The following is a 20,869-nucleotide window of genomic DNA, read 5'->3' as shown; positions in this document are numbered from 1 at the left end:
GAGCACGGCTGGAAAATCTCACCCAAGAGGGCAAACCAATGTGCAGGGGTAAGGGGAAAATGCAGGGAGATGACACTGAAGCATGATGCTTTTTTAGAGATCCGGTGCAGACATGGCCTCCTTCTGCACCCTCACACTTCTGTGATCTTGGACTGAGCAGTTTAACGAATCAATGCCTTTGCTACTGGAATAATTGTCGACTCCTTGGCCACTGGTACATCATGACAGCAGTGTGTAATTAATACAGGGTGTACTGCACCAACCTAGCTTCCTGTGGCAGCATGTCCTAGTCCTGTGACCTCAGCCAGGGAGAACCAGCAATGTTTGAAGAACACTCAACTCCAGTTGGTTTGTTAATGAGAGAACAACTGCTGTCAGCATGCTGTTCACAGATTCTTCTAGAATTGGATGCTTGACAGGGAGATCTTTGACGCAACAAATTTTCTATCTTTTATTGGGCCCTGGAAACTCTTCCAAGTGCACACTGCTTCAATCCAGCTGAAACCCACTGGCCAAGCTTTTTGCATCTTGGCTTGATAACCTGTCATTTTCCTTCCAGTCACTTAAATGTCCTTGCAAAGATTTGCAACTCTTTTTACTGGCCCTCATTTATATGATGTCTGCATAATCTGTACTATATTGCTGAAGGCAGGCTTCACAGTGGGTGGATTTGTTGGAATATTAATGAAGTGTATCAAATGTGTTTTTTTTTAAATATTCCAATCTTTCGGGTCTGAAGAATTTTAATTTCCTTATTTGGTCATATACCTTAAAACAGAGAAAAAGGAGATGTTTTATGATGCCAAATCCACAAAATTGGCAGACTTATTTCCAACAACAATAATTCTGTTGACTTTATGTTTTGTACATAACAACCGTCATTTTTAAGTGAGCTACTAACTTGGGATCAGAAGTTACTTGACCATCACTCCTCAGTTTGATGAAATACATCAAATTTCAGGGTTAGACTTTAGCTTAACAACCGGTAGCAGGCAATTCTGTGTCCAAATCTGCCCCAAAGATGTTGCACCTTGCCTGAGAAGGAACGTTCTGTGTATATTTCTTCTCTGGCTAAGCTGGATAATTTTTCTGGAAATTAAACCTATAAATATTATTCCCCTATGCTCACTAAATTCCGGGTATTGTGTAAGCTTATTCACGAAGGCCCACATTAATCAGTACCTGAGTTTGCTAACCTCTCAGCACTACATGAAACTCCAGCAACTCCAGGCTAATGAATAATTGGCACAGTGGGTTCTTGCTGTTTATCATTCTTCACTTTCAACCTCAAAGTGCTCTGCTTATTCTTTTTAAAATTATTTGTGAAAAGCAATAGGACTAATCTCAAACTCTTTTACATACAATGTAGAATTGCTTTTTTTTAAAAAAGAGGTTTAAGTTGTGTATAAAAGTTTATACTGCTGATTACACGCTAGTCGTAGCTTTTGCTGTAGTTTCTGTTAGCGCTGGGCTACTTGCTAGTGTCTGAACATTAGTGGCCACCTTTGTCAGCCAGCACTCCAATGAGTTGCAAGTATTGTGGCTGTCGACTGCTTTGTTCTTCAGAAAGTATGTTAAGCTAAAAGACTTGATGCTTTTGTTCTTTGTCATGGAGTTCATTTTTTAAATAAAAAGTTGAATTTTAATATCACTAATGACCAAAGTGCTAAGTCATCTATTGGCACAGTGGTAGCACTGCTGCCTCACAGCTCCAGGGACCTGGATTCATTTCTGGCCTTGGGTGATCGTGAGGAGTTTGTACATTCTCCCTGTGTCTGTATGGGTTTCCTCTGGGTGCTCCGGTTTCCTCCCACAATCCAAAGGTGTGCAGGTTAAGTGGATTGGCCATGCTAAATTGCCCCTTAGTGTTCCAAGATGTATAGGTTAGATGGATTAGCCATGGTAACTATGTGAGGTTACGAGGATATGGTGGGAGAGAGGGCCTGGGTAAGATTCTCTGTCAGAGTCGGTGCAGACCCAAGGGGCCAAATGGCCCCTTCTGCACAGCAGGGATTCTATTATTAGTAACAACTGTCATACTCTGGAACAAGGATTTGGGGGTGAGGGAGAAAGAAACAAAGATTGAAGCATAAAAAACCATTCTTAAATTATTTTTCTTTTAAAAGTTGCAATGAGGAAGATTGTCACTTTTTGTTATATTGATGACAGTTATAGTTGCTGCTTTTTATGCGGACAGAGCAAGAGTGAGATTGGGCGACAGATTATTGGGGGTAGGCAGGAATGTGGGATTAATCTTAAAATCAGATCAGTCACGATCTTATTGAATGGGAGAGCAGGCTCGAGGGGCCGAGCGGCCTACTCCTGCTCCTGGTTCGGATGCCTGTTTGTATTGATTAATGCTCTAAAGCAGTTTACAGGAATTTCTGGTTGGGTAATTGTGAATGGTAGAATTCAGTTGAAATATTTTGCTGAACAAAGATGGCAAATGATTGAAACAAAATTAAAACATGAGGACATTTTGTAAAATGAAGTTTTCTTCAATTTCAAAGTCTTAGAATGAATAATTAGTGAGTCAGTGATGTCAAAATAGCATGCATCTGCACAAATCCATGTAGCTGCCTTTTGTAATAGAAGAATAGGATGGGTTTTTGATTTTTTGTATGCGCACAGGTTGGATGGAATTTAATGTAATGAATTTAATGCGGTTCAGTCCATCAGTTGGAGAACTGATGGGAAACCCCACAGTGCTTCTGTCAGGCACTTGACTGGCCAGTGCAAACCTTGCCTGGGATTCAGAATCCTGGGGTTGGGCAACCTATTGATCAATCTAGGACCAGGAGTGCCACCGGGGGTTGTGGCTGCTGCTGGTAATGCAGACAAAGGAGGGGCCATCGTCATACTGAACAGAACAGATTACTGCAAAGAAGTGTACCGACAACTGAACAACGAAGAACACTACAGACAGTTACCCGCAGATCCGACCAAAGAACACGCTGGTAATACACCCAGGGAGAGGCCTAGGATTGCCAAGGGACCCAGGCTACGGGTGAGTGAGGACCAGTTTGGGTGGGGGGGGGGGGGTGCATGGGGTTGCGGGGGGGGGGGGGGGGGGGGGTGCATGGGGTTGGGGGGGTGGCCACATGGGTGTTGCAGTAGGGTTGGGGGAGGGTGGCGTTGGAGGCAAGAGCACAGAGGGGTGGTTTTCTGCGGTCATGTTTGAACCTGCAAATAATATCTCAATTTACGCAATGTCTCTGTGCAGCGCGAAACAGTTTTCAACACTTTTGCTATTTGTTCGTTCTTATTTAAAACAAATCAATCACAATATCTAGGAATGTTGTACTCTCCTTTCTCTCAATTAACCACTCCATCTATCTTCATTCCAGATTGAGAATAATTCCAGATTCACAATCATTCAGCCATTATTTTTTTTTAGATTTGAAGCAAATAAAATTTGTCAAAGAACAACAAAGAACAAAGAACAGTACAGCACAGGAAACAGGCCCTTCGGCCCTCCAAGCCTGTGCCGCTCCTTGGTCCAACTAGACCAATCGTTTGTATCCCTCCATTCCCAGGCTGCTCATGTGACTATCCAGGTAAGTCTTAAACGATGTCAGCGTGCCTGCCTCCACCACCCTACTTGGCAGCGCATTCCAGGCCCCCACCACCCTCTGTGTAAAAAACGTCCCTCTGATGTCTGAGTTATACTTCGCCCCTCTCAGCTTGAGCCCGTGACCCCTCGTGATCGTCACCTCCGACCTGGGAAAAAGCTTCCCACTGTTCACCCTATCTATACCCTTCATAATCTTGTATACCTCTATTAGATCTCCCCTCATTCTCCGTCTTTCCAAGGAGAACAACCCCAGTCTACCCAATCTCTCCTCATAGCTAAGACCCTCCATACCAGGCAACATCCTGGTAAACCTTCTCTGCACTCTCTCCAATGCCTCCACGTCCTTCTGGTAGTGCGGCGACCAGAACTGGACGCAGTACTCCAAATGCGGCCTAACCAGCGTTCTATACAGCTGCATCATCAGACTCCAGCTTTTATACTCTATACCCCGTCCTATAAAGGCAAGCATACCATATGCCTTCTTCACCACCTTCTCCACCTGTGTTGCCACCTTCAAGGATTTGTGGACTTGCACACCTAGGTCCCTCTGTGTTTCTATACTCCTGATGACTCTGCCATTTATTGCATAACTCCTCCCTACATTATTTCTTCCAAAATGCATCACTTCGCATTTATCCGGATTAAATTCCATCTGCCACCTCTCCGCCCAATTTTCCAGCCTATCTATATCCTGCTGTATTGCCCGACAATGCTCTTCGCTATCCGCAATTCCAGCCATCTTTGTGTCATCCGCAAACTTGCTGATTACACCAGTTACACCTTCTTCCAAATCATTTATATATATCACAAATAGCAGAGGTCCCAGTACAGAGCCCTGCGGAACACCACTGGTCACAGACCTCCAGCCGGAAAAAGACCCTTCGACCACTACCCTCTGTCTCCTATGGCCAAGCCAGTTCTCCACCCATCGAGCCACTTCTCCTTGTATCCCATGAGCCTTAACCTTCTTAACCAACCTGCCATGTGGGACTTTGTCAAATGCCTTACTGAAATCCATATAGACGACATCCACGGCCCTTCCTTCATCAACCGTTTTTGTCACTTCCTCAAAAATCTCCACCAAATTTGTAAGGCACGACCTCCCTCTTACAAAACCATGCTGTCTGTCACTAATGAGATTGTTCCGTTCTAAATGCACATACATCCTGTCTCTAAGAATCCTCTCCAACAACTTCCCTACCACGGACGTCAAGCTCACCGGCCTATAATTTCCTGGGTTATCCCTGCTACCCTTCTTAAACAACGGGACCACATTCGCTATCCTCCAATCCTCAGGGACCTCACCCGTGTCCAAAGAAGCGACAAAGATTTCCGTCAGAGGCCCAGCAATTTCCTCTCACGTCTCCCTGAGCAGTCGAGGATAGATGCCATCAGGCCCTGGGGCTTTGTCAGTTTTAATGTTCCCTAAAAAACCTAACACTTCCTCTCTCGTAATGGAGATTTTCTCTAACGGGTCAACACCTCCCTCCGAGACACTCCCGGTTAACACGCCCCTCTCCTTCGTGAATACCGATGCAAAGTATTCATTTAGGATCTCCCCTATTCCCTTGGGTTCTAAGCATAATTCCCCTCCTTTGTCCCTGAGAGGTCCGATTTTCTCCCTGACAACTCTTTTGTTCCTAACGTATGAATAGAATGCCTTAGGATTCTCCTTAATCCTGCCTGCCAAGAACATCTCCTTTGTGAAGTAAGGGATAACCTGTTACTATGGATAATTTTGACAGTTTACAATTAAAAATGAAGAAATGTTCTCTATGCAAAGCAAATAGAATATATCAGTGTCATCATCGAAAAGAAATTAATGTAGGACAAAAGAAGTATCTAGTGTCATTAATGTTTAATATGAAATAATAGCGAACCAAGAATGGAACCCTGTGCTATTCCACACTTAATACTCAATGAATCAGAACCAGTTGAATCAAAGGATAAATTATTTTTTCTGTCTTTAATGTAACTTTGGAATCATGAAGGAACAGTTCCTCTAACGTTCTAATATTGAAACTTCAGAAGTAGAATAGAATGATCCAGTGCATCAAAATCTTTACTGACATCTGTGAAAAGCCCTGCTCTGTGTTCTTTCTGTCAAACATGGTAACAAGTTCGAGGTCAGGATTCCAGGCTTCTACCCAGCCCAGCCACACAGCAGTTTTACGCAGGAGTGGGCAAGGCCTCAGTTGGGAAGTCTGCCCATGCCCCAGTTGAGGCCATTAAGTCAACAATTCAATGGCCGCCCTCCCTCTGCCTGTCCCCTTCTTCTTACTCTTTCCCCAAAGACTCCAAATACCCCCTTGCCATCCTGGGGTCCCTTGTCCTGAGGCTCAGGCAGGTTGGTGTATCTGCCCATTCAAGGACTGGGGAGTTCCCGGTTAATCTGATCTGCCAGTAGCTCTTGAAGTGGGGACATGGGGGTGGAGGTCATGACTGCAGCCAACCTACGCTCATTGGTGCATCTGTTGGCAGTAGGACAGTCAATGTCAGTGGGGGTCTGTTTCCTGTGCCCCTTCAGATGTCAGGAGACAAACCCCTGCCTCCAAAGAATTCAGGCCATGAGGCCTGAGAGATTTTAATTTCTGTGTCTCATCTATATTGGTTCTGTCTGGTTCCTACCTGAACCCAGTATGGGCAGCTGGTCAGTAGGCGGAGCAGGTTGTCGGATTGCTAAAGGCCACCACCAGGGACCCTCAGGAATTGTCCCTGGAACTCAAGTACTTGCTTAGGAGGCAAGGTCAGTGGGGCCTCCTGGTCAGATGAGGAGGAAAGAAACTCTGAGAAGGGGAAAGTTCAAAGTTTCCATATGGAGCCTGGAGGAGTATTTCTGGCCCATGAGTATGCTGAAAATAATCCTGCTTCAGCCTGATTGTTCTTGCCAGGGTGATCTGATGGGAAAGCTGGCTTACCTGTGCTGGCCTCCAGTTAAAATTGAAGTCTTGCCCTAATGATGTTGTCAAAGCCCATTCTGCATTATTATAGAAGGATCTGTACTTGGAAGATCAGGTTTATATTACCGCCCACAGGTTGCAAGCCCCCACCACCACTCCTCGCTCGAACGGTTATTTTAATCACAATTACCAGATGGTCATCTCTGAAATTTTAATGTCCAGTTAAAAACCAAGCATGAATTCCACAATGGCAGGTGCCTTCCTGAGGTTAGGCTTATTGCTGGGGCAAAGTCGCAGAAATTCTTCAGCTGCCCCTTCTGTAACTTGTCTGGGATTGCTCAATGCTGATCCTATCCAAAAGCTAAAGCTTTTAAAAATTAATTTATGGGATGAGGGCATCACTGGCTAGGCCAGCATTTTTGCCCATCCCTAATTGCCCTTGGTGGTGGTGGTGAGCTGCCTTCTTGAACCACTACAGTCCTGAGATATAGGTGCACCCACAATGCTGTTAGGGAATTAATTCCAGATATTGACCCAGTGACACAGTGAAGGAACGGTGATATATTTTCAAGTCAGGATGGTGAGTGACTTGGAGGGGAGCATGAGGAGGTCCGTGCAGTCTTGTCTGTCCAGTGGCTCACTGCCCAAGGCCCCAAATACTCCTCCCAGGTGAAGCAGTGATTTAGGTGTACATCTTTCAACTTGGCATACTGTATTTGCTGTTTACACTGGGTCTTCTGCACACTGGGAGGACTAAACTCATAATGGGTGACTGCTTTTCAGATACTATGTTGTCTGTGGTTCACAACTCTTTGGAGGTGCCGTGAACCGCAGCTCATTGAAAAGCTTGCCCCCCCCAACTCCATGAAAACTGCGGAGGGCTAGGACATGCCTACTCCTGTAATGGAGCTGGCCAGGTCAGGATTGCAGAATGCAGGCTTGTGACCCAAACCAGCTTGCACCCTTAAAAGGCACTTCTGAAAATTGGAAGCCCAGGAATGGAATCAGGAATCCTGGAAACAGGTCCCAGCTGCCATTTTTAAAGGGCTCATGAGTCATCCTGACTGGGTGAAAATCCAGGCCAATGTTTCCGGTCTACGGCCCTGATAAGATTTCTAGCATCTGCAGTATGTTGCTTTTGCATTTGTTGAGTCTATGGGAAAGTTTGGTTTGATGCATAATGGGAAAGAAGCTAAACAGGAATTAAGACATTCTTGCATTTATCCAAATTATTAATACAGGAAACATTTCACCAATCCCTGTGCATTCCACTTTATATTTTCTCCACTACTGAACCCCTCTTCCTTTTACTATCACTAATCTAATAAATACCCACTCCTTACTTTCATTCAGCCAACTCCTTACCCAATTTTACCCTGCAATTCCCACAGCTTTCAGTTTCAGTATTAATGTTTCATGAGATGAAATGAGAAAGGCAAGACATTGTTTGTAAGAGTGGTGTACAGGCTCCCTCACAGCACCCATATGGTAGGGACATAGGAACATGGGAATTAGGAGCAGAAGTTAGCAAATTCAGCCCTTCGAGCCTGCTCCGCCATTCAATCAGATTATGGCTGATCTCTCCCTGGTCGCAAATCCACCTCCCCCCTGTTCCCCATATCCCCTTATCCCTTTTTAAAATTAGAAATGTATCAATCTCCTTGAAACCATTGAACGATTCAGACTCCACCGTGCTATGGGGCGAGTTTCACAAATTCACCACCCTGTGTGAGAAGCAGTTCCTCCTCATCTCAGTTTTAAATCTACCGCCTCTCAACCTATACCTGTGATCTCTTGTTCGAGATTGCCCCATAAGAGGAAACATTTGGTCTAATTTACTTTATCAATCGCTTTAAAAATTTTATATACTGCAATCAGATCCCCTGTCATCCTTCTAAACACCAGCGAGTATAAGCCCAGACTGTTCAATCTCTCCCCGTACGTCAACCCTTTCACCCATGGAATCATTCTGGTGAACCTCCTCTGAACAGCCTCCAATGGCACTACATCCTCCCTTAATTAACGAAAGTAAAACTGGAGCGAGCATAAAGGAAGAGCTTGTCAGAAGGCAATAATGATGGGGGATTTTACTCTACATATAGACTGGAAAAATCAGATAGGCAAAGGTAGCCTGGATGAGGAATTCCTAGAATGTTTTTGGGACCCTTTCTTAGAGCAGCACATTCTGACACCAACCAGAGAACAGTCTACACTAAACCACAGATAGGTAATAGGTGAGAAGGTTGAACAGAATATAAAAAAAAGCAAAGAATGACTAAAAGATTAATAAGGAGGGAAGAATCAGAGTTTGAGAGAAAGATAGCTAGAAATGTGAAGGCAGATAGTACATTTCTATAGCAATTTAATAAAGAAGAGTTAACAAAATTAGCATTGGTCCCACAGAAAGTGAGTCTGGGGAATTAACAATGGAAAATAAGGAGGTGGCAGATGAATTGAATAGGTATTTTACATCAGTCTTCACTCTAGAGGATACAAGTAATACCTAGAAATAGCTGTAAATCAGGAAATGGAAAGGAGGAAGGAACTCACAAAATTTATAGTCGCCAACGAAGTGAGCAAATTGTTGGAGCTGTGGGCTGACAAGTCCCTGGGTCCTGATGGACTTCATCCAAGGGTCCCAAAAGAAGTTGCTAATGAGATAGTTGATGCATTGGTCTCATCTTCTAAAATTCCCTAGGTTTGAGGAAGGTTCCATTAGATTGCAAAATAGCGAATGTAACTCTTTATTTAAAAAGGGAGGGAGAAAGAAAGTTGGAAACAAATTGCCCTTATTTAACATCTAGCATGGGGGAAATATTAGAAGCTACTGTTAAAATTGTTATCGCAGGGCACTTGGGAAAGTTCAGGTAATCAGGCAGTCAACATGGCTTTATGAAAGGGAAATCATGTTGAACCAATTTCCAGATGACATTTGATAAAGTGCTACATCGAAGGTTATTGCCAAAAATGATGAAGGGACCGAAGGAATGGCAGCTAAATTTGCTGATGACACAAACATGGGTAGGAATGTGAGTTGTGAAGAGGACATAAAGGGGCTACAAAAGGATATCGATAGATTAAGCGAGTGGGGCTTTCTGGTCCTGAAAGTGCTGTGCATCGTCGCGGGCAGGATGGAAAATTTTAGACAGACATTTGGTGACGTTGTCCGTCAAAGTTCCAGGGCGGAAATTCCCAGATGGAATATCATGTGGGGACATGCGAAATTGTCCATTTTGACAGGAAGAATAAAAAATAAGCTTATTATCTAAATGGTGAGAGATTGCAGAGTTCTTGAAATGTAGGGGGATCTGGCTGTCCTTGTGTATGAATCACAAAAGGCTAGGATGCAGGTATAGCAAGTAATTAAGTTAGGTCATAGAATATTATCTTTCATTTTGCAAAAAATTGAATGCAAAAATTGGGACGTCATCCTTTAGCTATACAGGGCAATGGTAAGAGCACGTCCGCAGTTCAATGCACAGTATTGGTCACCTTTATATACGGAAGGATGTAAATGTGTTGGAAGCAGTTCAGAGAGGTTTATTGGACTAATACCTGGAATGGGAGGGTTGCCTTATGAGGAAAGGTTGGACAAGCTAGGATTGAATCCACTGGGGTTTAGAGGAGTAACAGGCGGCTAGATTGAAACATATAAGACCGTGAGGTGGAAAGGATGCTTCCTTCACTGGGAAAAATCTACAAGAGTTACTAACATGTCTAAAACTATGGATCAGTGTTTAAAAATGAGTTGCCCATTGAAGACTGAGATAAGGAGAATTTCTTTTTCCTGAGAATGTCGTGACACTTTGTATTTCTATTTCTCAAACGCTGGTGGAAGCAGAATCTTGGAATATTTTTAAGGCAGAGGCAACTAAATTCTTGGTAAGCAAGGAGGTGAAAGGTTATCAGGAATGTGGAGTTGAGGTTGCAACAGATCAGCCACCTTCTTATTGAATGATGGAGCTGGCCCAAATTATTCTGATTTTGTATGTTTGTATGAGGAAATTTATAAAAGCCATTTGGAAATCTATATACACCAAGTCATGCAGTTCTTCAGTATCTGCTTGGAATGTTACTTCATTATATAAAGGCAAAGCAGAAGGACTGCTGCTCTTTTCCCTTCTAAAGCTACGTTGAATGTTATTTATGAAGCATTGCGCACATTTTGATGATCATTTCCATTATCTTAAGAGTTACTGATATTGAGCTGATAGTTCTGTGGCTGCCTGTACCGGAATCGTTTCCCTCTGATTCTGGATTCAGTTAGGTTTTGGCATTAAATTGAGGCTTCCCCAGCATTCAATAACTCGTTGGTAACTGTCAGCCTTTCACAGATTGCGTCCTTGGATGCTGAGCCACCATGCTGTAGAATGTTGACACATTCCTTGTTGGCATTGTGGAAGAATGATTTTCTACCACAGATTCAATGATATTTCGTTTTCCTTTTAAGAAGGACATATTTTCATTTGAAATGGTTGTGATGAGGGAAGATGTTAATCTGCTCCTTTAGCATAAGATCCAGTTTGGCCTCTGGCCAGCTCAGGCACTGTATGGTCTGTATTCCCTTGCTCTCGTCAAGCTCAATTCTATGCTTTGGTAATGGAATACAGAGACACATCTTACAAAGCTAAATTCCACATCTGTTACTGCAACTAATCCGGGTTGACCCCTAATTCGGTGGAGCAGAAAGTAAATTGAGTCTATGAAACATAAAAATCATACAAGTGGAAACCCACTGCGTCCCATTCACCATTGCAACAATTTAATTTAAAATCTGCGGAGGTTTCAAACAGGGTGAATATGTGTTGATTTAATGAGTTCATCCAAAGTCTGGCATAAATAAAAACTGAAAGTGCTGGAAGCATCCGGCAAGCAGGCAGCATATGAGGGGAGACGAACTGGGTTAATATTTTTAATTTGAAGACATTTCATTAGAACTTGAAGAAGTTAGAGCTGTAACAGAATCACAGAATTGTTATGACGCAGAAGGAGGCCATTTGGCCCATTGTGTCTGCACTGACTTAGTGCCACTCTCCTCCCTTTCCCCATACCCCTGTACATTGTCTCTATTCAAATCATCATCTAATACCACCTTGGATGCCTCGATTGAAACTTCCAGGTTGTGCGTTCCAGACCCGAACCGCCCGCTGTGTGAAAGCATTCTTTTTCACATCACATTTGCACCATGGCAGATGGTGGAATTTAAATTCAAATTAAACAGATTATAAGCAAGTAAAGAGCCAGGGAAAAGGGAGGAGAAGGACAAGGAAGAACAAAAAGGAAGGTCTGTGACAAACTGGAGGAGACAATGATTAAGTGGCAGATGGGTTTTTGGTGTAAGGCAAGATATGAGTGTGAACAAGCCACTGAAAAAGCAAAAGATGTCTCTTGGGACCTCCTCAAGAGGTCTCCAGTGTTACAGATGCCCATCCTTAGCCAATTCGATTCACTCACCATTCGCAACTCCTCAGATGCTGAAGCAGCCCATGTTCAAATGCAACAAGACCTGGACAATATCGAGGCTTGGGCTGACAAATGATAAGTAACTTTGGTGCCACACAAGTGCCAGGCAATGACCATCTCCAACATGATAGAATCTAACCATCGATCTTTAACATTCAATGACATTACCATTACTGAATCTCCCTATCAACATCCTGGGGATTCCCATTGACCAGAAACTGAGCTGAACTAGTCATACAAGTACTGTGACTACAAGAACAGGTCAGAGGCTCTCAATCCTACAGTAAGTAACTTATCTCCTGACTTCCCAAAGCCTGTCCACAATCTACAAGGCACAAGTCAGGAGTGTGATGGAATACTCTCCACTTGCCTGGATGGGTGCAGCTCCACCAACACTCGAGAAGCTCAATACTATCCAGGACAAAGCAGCCTTTTTGATTGGCACCCCATCCACAAACATTCACTCCCTTCACCACCAACGAATAGTGGCAGAATATGTACCACGTGCAGGATGCAGTGCAGGAGCTCGCCAAGGCTGCTTAGACAGCATCTTCAAGCCCACAACCACTACCATGTAAAATGGCGAAGGCAGCAGATGCATGGGAACACCACCAGGTGCAAGTTCTCTTGCAAGCCATTTACCATCCTGACTTTGAAATATATCGCCATTCCTTCACTGTCACTGGGTCAAAATCCTGGAATTACCTCCCTAACAACACACCTACACCACATGGACTGCAATGCTTCAAGAGTCTCTTATCACCTTCATCTCAAAAACAATTAGGGATGGGCAATAAGTGCTGACCTAGCCAGTGATGCCCACATCCCATGAATGAATAGAAACAAAGGTGTAAATCACAACAGCAGAACCATTACCAGCTGTCCGAGAAAATGGAAAAGGTGTTTCTAGACTGAAACTGTTGAACTTTAATGTTGAGTCCGGAAGGTTTTAAAGTATCTATTCGAAAGTTGAGGTCCTGTTCCACACCTTATTTTTGAGCTTCACTGTAACAATGTAGGAGGCCGAGCACTTTAAGTCTAGCTTTCTCATTGTATTATAATCTAATCCTCTAGCGAGGCATAGCAGCTGTCCAGGATGGAGGTCACTATTGTACTCCAGACAGTTGAAAGCACTGTTAAACTGCTACTGTTATTGAATCATATAACATTATGAATCTGTAAAGCCAAGTAATTGTTCTTCACAAGGTGACATTGGCATGTTCAACTTTTTTTTTGTTGACTTACTTATGCAATTTGTCTAAGTGTATTGATTCCTATCAAGGAATATACATTTTACACAATGAATGCCTCTGTGTTGATTTAAATGCAAGGAATCCAGGTCAAGGTATTGACTCAGTATGGCATGGCCGATGTTGTTCCGATAAATAGAAAGTGGCTTTGCGAAGCTTTTACTTTAGAAATTGGATATGTAAATAGTAACTTTGCAGCAGGAATTATACAAAATGATAAATGAGTCCAGTGTTTCACAAACAAGAAGGCTTCCAGCAATTGACTTAATGCACAGGAGCCGCCTTTGCCAAGGACTATCTGGGATTTTCAAGATATTATATTTGTTGGTCAAATTGCATTATGGCCAGTAAATTCTTGGATGTTTCGTCAATAATTTTTAGTCCTTGTCATAGTAGAATAAATATTTTCATTTCTGCAAATTTAGAAGTTATGTATTTTGGGAAATTGGGATGGGTGAGTAACATGAGAGGCAGGATAAATTATAGAATCCCGACAGTACAGAAGGAGGTCATTCAGCCTATCGGGTCTGTACCAACTCTCCGCATCCTTCCCAGGCCTACCCTCTGTGCCTATCCCCGTAACCCCACGCATTTACCCAGCTAATTCCCCCCTAGGCTATACATCTTTGGACACTAAGGGGAAATTTAGCATGGCCAATCTACCTAACCTACATTTCGGACTGTGGGAGGAAACGGGAGCACCTGGAGGAAACCCACATAGACACGGGGAGCACATGTAAACACAGTCACCCAAGGCTGGAAGTAAACCCTGTTCCCCGGCACTGTGAGCCATCAGTGCTGGCCACTGTGCCGCCCATTAACCTCCTAATCAATAGTGTGTAGGTAAGTGTGTCAAATCTCTCCTAACTGCGACTGTGGTGGAGGCAAGTTCAATCGAGGCATTCGAAAGAGAAATTAGATTGTGACCTGAAAAGAAGAATGTCCAGGGGGTATGAGACGAAGGTAAGAAAATCCGGTAATGGCACTGAAGACGGTCAAGATACTATGGGCTGAATGGCCTCCTTTTGTACTGTAGCAGTTCTATGATTCCATGATGTTACATTGTAAATGTCTGGTTCCTGGCAGATCCAGTGTAGTTATGTAGAGGCATAGGCTTTGGAGGGTAGGCGAGAAGAAACATAGTGGGGTAACATATTGATGGGTGGGGCTCGGTGGGAGGGTGGGTGTGCACCCAACACGCAGAGGACTCACCTTTCTGTCTTTTAACCAGTTGGATTAAGAAAACCTTCTACCCACTCCTGTCCATTGCCAACTGTATTATAATGTGGACAGTGTAAAAAAAAGGCCAATTGGCTTGTTCACGAGCACAATTGCCAGTTAATTACAATTAAAAAACATGGTGGGTGGGCTGTTGATTCAATGCACACACACACCGACCATATTATGGGAAACAGTTTAGGAGGAGGTGGAGGGAAGGCAGCAGGCTGCCCATCTCCCAGATTTTACATGCCCCCTCCTACTCCCGCATTGCACACACGTCAGCAATAAAATTCAGCAACGCCACACTCACCCACTGACTGGTGAAAGAGCTCCTCAAACACCAATTCTATTGACATAAGTATCAAAGATTAATTTTAATGTTTTTTCTAATAAAAGAAGATTAAGAAAGTGAAACAGAATTGATGAATAGTTCCCAGCTCTGTAATGGCATTCTGTTTCCAACTGGCTAATATATAAAACATCTTGTTTGCTGTCGTGATTGCGTTACAGCCCAATACTCACGATGACACCATAAAGCATCAGATGCTGCTTGGTGGAGACTGTCGTATAGGCTAGAAATGATGACTGTTTGCAGTACTAGTGACAAACCTTTCAACACGTTTGTGTGATATTTCTTTACCTGCTATTTTAATGCTCGCTCGCACTTGTTTATTTTTAAATTGTTTAATGCCACCAATAAAATAATGGATAAAGGAATGTTCTATGAATTTGCTGAATATTCACCCATTAATACTGCTGGCGGTAACTTTGAAAGCCTTTTTTTTATAAAAGTGCCACTTGTTAGAAAGAGCCCAGTGTAATGTACAATGCAATTTAGTTCGAAGCTATGTGTGATACTGACATTTGCAGCGCAGTTGGTTGCCTTTACCAAGTTTCTCTTTAATGGTGTAATGCAATATGTAGCAGGAACAGTAAGTGCTGTTTCACACATGCATTAGAATTTTATTTTTGATTTGTGAACCAAAAGTGAGACAGGGACTGTGAAACTAACATTGCCGCATATATAATGTCTAAAATGCCGTGATATGGATTCAGATTTTGTTGCGTGTGAATTCCTGGGCTTTCAATATTTATATAATTTAGCGAAGATGTATTTCATCTTCTCTTACCCCATACCTAGTTTGCTCCCTGAATAGCCATTTATTTATTCATGGTACATGGGTGTCGCTGGCTGGCCAGCATTTATTGCCCATCCCTAGTTGCCCTTGAGAAGGTGGTGGTGAGCTGCTGCCTTGAATCGCTGCAGTCCATGTGCTGTGGGTTGACCCACAATGCCGTTAGGGAGGGTATTCCAGGATTTTGACCCAGCGACTGCGAAGGAACAGCAATATATTTCCAACTCAGGATGGTGAGTGACTTAGAGGGGAACTTGCAGGTGGTGGTGTTCCCATGTATCTGTTGCCCTTGTCCTTCTAGATGGAAGTGGTCGTAGGTTTGGAAGGTGCTGTCTGAGGATCTTTGGTGAATTGCTGCAGTGCATCTTGTAGATAGTACACACTGCTGCTACTGAGCGTCGGTGGTGGAGGGAATGGATGCTTGTTGTATGGTGCTAATCAAGTGGGCTGCTTTGTCCTGGATGGTGTCAAGCTTCTTGAGTGTTGTTGGAGCTGCACCCATCCAAACAAGTGGGTGGTATTCCATCACACTCCTGACTTGTGCCTTGTGGATGGTGGACAGGCAAGGTCATGTATCTCCTGCATCAATTTTGGGATTAGAACCTTTTCAAAGAGGACTGTTTGCTGGTAGAGCCATGGATACTACATGGATCTACCCTTTTAAACACCCCCTAAAAGATAAGTCAAATTATCAGTGGTTAAATCTAGCCTCACTGCTTCGCACGTTATTGCTTCACGGTGATGTCTGTCTGTGTCCTTGCTAAAAGTTATAATGCAGGATGTGTACAAATATGATTGCAAGGCAGAAGGCCAAGAAACTTTGGAGCAGAGTCAGTTGATGCAATTTTTAAAAAGGTGAGATTAAAACTGCTGCACTTTGTGAAACTCTTAATCATGGTGAGAAGGACTCATTACCATTTTGTTACTTTATAAGGTAAATGTGTCTTGATGTCAGTTAATCAGATGGTATTTGGTGTGAGTGGATACCTTTATGGGTATTGAGGTGTTTCTAGAATGTCCCAGTCCCACCATTGAAGTGGATTCTAATTTACAAGTTAATATTGTTCAAAGGTCCAATAATGTGTTGAAAGAACATGTAAGGAAAATGTGAAATGGATTACAGTCTGAGAATTCTGGGTAGGCTATTTAGGATGGAGATGAGGAGACATTTCTTCACCCAAAGAGTGGTGAGCCTGTGGAATTCATTACCACAGGAAGTAGTTGATGCCAAAACATTGAATGTATTCAAGAGACGGGCTAGATATAGCACAATGGGGCAAATGGGTTCAGAGGAACATATGTGTCAGGTGCGTGGAACTGCAGCTCTTGAGGGACCGTGTTAGGGAACTGGAGCTGCAGATCGCTGACCTTAGCCTAGTCAGGGAAAATGGGAGAAAAATTGACAGCAGTTATAGGCAACTAGTTACACCGGGGCATCGGGAGAATGACACGTGGGTCACAGTTAGGAGGAGTAAAGGGCAGAAGGGTAAAGTACAAGGGAGGTCTCCAGAGGTGTCTCAAAATAGGAAGGGCTTGGTGACAGGTGTGAGAGGGGAGGGGAGTGGACAGTTAGAAGAAGGGTCACCTGTGGTTGTCCCACTCCAAAACAGGTACATTGTTTTAGATAGTGTGGAGGAGTGTGCCTCTCCAGGGGTAAGACACAGTGACCAGGTCACTGGCACACAGTCAGGCTCTGTGGCCCGGAAAGGGAAGAGAGGGGTTAGGAGAGCGATAGTGGTGGGGGATGCGTCAGTTAGAGGGACAGACAGGCGATTCTGTGGGGGCGAACGGGACTCCAGGATGGTAGTCTGCCTACCTGGTGCTGGGGTCACGGATGTCTCCGAGCGGATAGGAGGCATTTTAAAAGGGGAAGATAAAGAAACGGATGTCATTATACACATTGGTGGAAATGACGTAGATAGGAAGAGTAGGGGGGTCCTAAGAGAGCAATTCAGGGAGTTGGGAAATAGGTTAAAAAGTAGGGTCACTAGGGTGGCCATCTCTGGGCTGCTCCCAATGCCTCGTGCCAGTGAGGATAAGAATAGGGAGTTGGTTCAAATGAATGCCTGGCTAAAGGACTGGTCCAGGAGGGAGGGCTTTATTTTCATAGACCAATGGGAGGTTTTCAGGAGAGGATGGCACCTGTACAAGAGGGAGGGGTCACAACTAAGTTGGAAGGGCACAAATATCCTGGCTGGGAGCTTTGCTAATGCAGTTCGGGGGGGTTTAAACTAGTATGGCAGGGGGGTGGGGATCAAACTATTAGGTCTATAAGTGTGGTGGCTGGGGACGAGCTTGGGGCTGGGACAAGGCTGGCAAAGAAGAAGAGCACTCTGGGGGAGGACGACCTCACTGAGCCTGGGGGTCTGGAGTGCTTATACTTCAATGCAAGGAGCGTAGCAGGTAAAACAGACGAACTTGGGGCCTTAATGCGCACGAGGAATTTGGATGTGGTTGCGGTGACAGAGACTTGGTTGAAAGAGGGACAGGACTGGCAGCTGAATATTCCAGGGTACAAGTGTTTTAGGCGAGACAGAGGAGGGGCCAAAAGAGGTGGGGGAGTAGCGGTATTGGTTGGAGAGCATATTACAGCGGTGCAGAGGGAGGACAATTCGGAGGAGTCGTGTAGCGAGTCACTCTGGGTGGAGCTTAGAAACAGGAAAGGCGCAGTCACTATGTTGGGGGTGTACTACAGGCCCCCCAACAGCCCAAGGGAAGTGGAAGAATGGATATGTCAGGAGATACTGGATAGGTGCAGGAAATATAGGGTTGTTGTAGTGGGAGACTTCAATTTCCCTGGTATAGACTGGAAATCGCTGAGGGCAGGGACCCTGGATGGTGAGGCATTTGTAAAATGTGTACAGGAGGGTTCGTTGGAACAATATGTGGACAGCCCAACTAGAGAGGGGGCTATACTGGACCTGGTGCTGGGGAATGAGCCCGGTCAGGTCTTCAAAGTTTTGGTTGGGGAACATGTGGCAAATAGTGACCACAATTCTGTTAGCTTTAGGATAGTGATGGAAAAGGATGAGTGGTGTCCCAAGGGTAAGGTGTTGGATTGGGGGAAGGCTAACTTTATTGGGATCAGGCAGAAATTGGCAGCTCTTGATTGGGAGAGGCTGTTTGAGGGTAAATCCACATCTGGTATGTGGCAGTCTTTTAAGGAACGGTTGTTAGGGCTACAGGACAAGCATGTGCCTGTAAAAAAGAAGGATAGGAAGGGTAGGATTAGAGAACCGTGGATAACCAGGGAAATTGAGGGACTGGTCAAAAGGAAAAGAGAGGCGTATGTTAGGTCCAAGCAGCTAAAAACGGAGGGAGCTCTGGAGGAGTATAATGAAAGTAGGAAAATACTCAAACGGGGAATTAGAAGAGCAAAAAGGGGTCACGAAATGTTCTTGGCGGACAGGATTAAGGAGAATCCCAAGGCATTTTATTCATACGTTAGGAACAAAAGGGTTGTTAGGGAAAAAATCGGACCTCTCAGGGACAAAAGTGGGGACTTATGCTTGGAGCCCAAAGAGGTAGGGGAGATCCTAAATGAATACTTTGCGTCGGTATTCACTAAGGAGAGGGATGTGTTGACTGGGAGTGTCTCGGAGGGGAGTGTTGAACCGTTGGAGAAAATCTCCATTACAAAGGAGGAAGTGTTAGGTTTGTTAGAGAATATAAAGACTGACAAATCCCCAGGGCCTGATGGAATCTATCCAAGGCTGCTCAGGGAGACGAGAGGTGAAATCGTTGGGCCTCTGACGCAAATCTTTGTCTCGTCACTGGACACAGGTGAGGTCCCAGAGGATTGGAGGATAGCCAATGTGGTCCCGTTATTTAAGAAGGGTAGGAAGGATAACCCGGGTAATTATAGGCCGGTGAGCTTGACGTCCGTGGTGGGGAAGTTGTTGGAGAAGATTCTTAGAGATAGGATGTATGCGCATTTAGAAAGGAATAAACTCATTAACGATAGTCAACATGGTTTTGTGAGAGGGAGGTCATGCCTCACTAACCTGGTGGTGTTTTTTGAAGAAGTGACCAAAATGGTTGACGAAGGAAGGGCCGTGGATGTTGTCTATATGGACTTTAGTAAAGCATTTGACAAAGTCCCTCACGGTAGGCTAGTGAAAAAGGTTGGATCCCATGGGATAAAGGGGGAGGTGGCTAGATGGGTGGAGAACTGGCTTGGTCATAGAAGACAGAGGGTGGTAGTGGAAGGGTCTTTTTCCGGCTGGAGGCCTGTGACTAATGGTGTACCGCAGGGCTCTGTATTGGGACCTCTGCTGTTTGTGATTTATATAAATGATCTGGAAGAAGGAGTAACTGGGGTGATCAGTAAGTTTGCGGACGACACAAAACTGGCAGGACTTGCAGATAGTGAGGAACATTGTCAGAGGCTACAGAAGGATATAGATAGGCTGGAAATTTGGGCAAGGAAATGGCAGATGGAGTTCAATCCTGATAAATGCGAAGTGATGCATTTTGGTGGGAATAATGTAGGGAGGAGCTACACGATAAATGGAAGAACCATAAAGGGTGTAGAGACGCAGAGGGACCTGGGTGTGCAAGTCCACAGATCTTTGAAGGTGACGTCACAGGTGGAGAAGGTGGTGAAGAAGGCATATGGCATGCTTGCCTTTATAGGACGGGGCATAGAGTATAAAAGTTGGGGTCTGATGTTGCAGATGTATAGAACGTTGGTTCGGCCGCATTTGGAATACTGCGTCCAGTTCTGGTCGCCACACTACCAGAAGGACGTGGAGGCTTTGGAGAGAGTACAGAGGAGGTTTACCAGGATGTTGCCTGGTATGGAGGGGCTTGGTTATGAGGAGAGATTGGGGAAACTGGGGTTGTTCTCCTTGGAAAGACGGAGGATGAGGGGAGACTTAATAGAGGTGTATAAAATTATGAAAGGCATAGATAGGGTGAACGGTGGGAAGCTTTTCCCCGGGTCGGTGGTGACGTTCACGAGGGGTCATAGGTTCAAGGTGAAGGGGGGGAGGTTTAACACAGATATCAGAAGGACATATTTTACACAGAGGGTCGTGGGGGCCTGGAATGTGTTGCCGGGCAAGGTGGTGGAGGCGGACACACTGGGAACGTTTAAGACTTATCTAGACAGCTATATGAACGGAGTGGGAATGGAGGGATACAAAAGAGTGGTCTAGTTTGGACCAGGGAGCGGCGCGGGCTAATTGTTCCTGGTTTCTCGTTTCAAGGCTTCATTCTATGATCATCTTGCTGGGCCAGTACAGAGTGAGACTGCGGATAGTTGGGAACCTGTCTCGGGGGCAGGGAATTCATATGGTGTTCGTGGAAGTGGAAATGACTAGG

The 20,869-nt window shown here is 44.5% G+C and overlaps 1 protein-coding gene across 2 annotated transcripts in view; it reads left to right on the top strand.

Moving 5' to 3' along the window:
• LOC144507473 (voltage-dependent L-type calcium channel subunit beta-2-like) overlaps nt 1-20,869 on the top strand; it is a 150,433-nt gene that overhangs the window by 69,790 nt on the left and 59,774 nt on the right. The window lies entirely within an intron of this gene.

Source organism: Mustelus asterias, chromosome 2 (genome assembly GCF_964213995.1).
Source record: "Mustelus asterias chromosome 2, sMusAst1.hap1.1, whole genome shotgun sequence".
NCBI classification, from domain to species: domain Eukaryota; kingdom Metazoa; phylum Chordata; class Chondrichthyes; order Carcharhiniformes; family Triakidae; genus Mustelus; species Mustelus asterias.
Note: the sequence above shows the minus strand (reverse complement) of the source record. Positions and strands in the feature narration are given on the sequence as shown.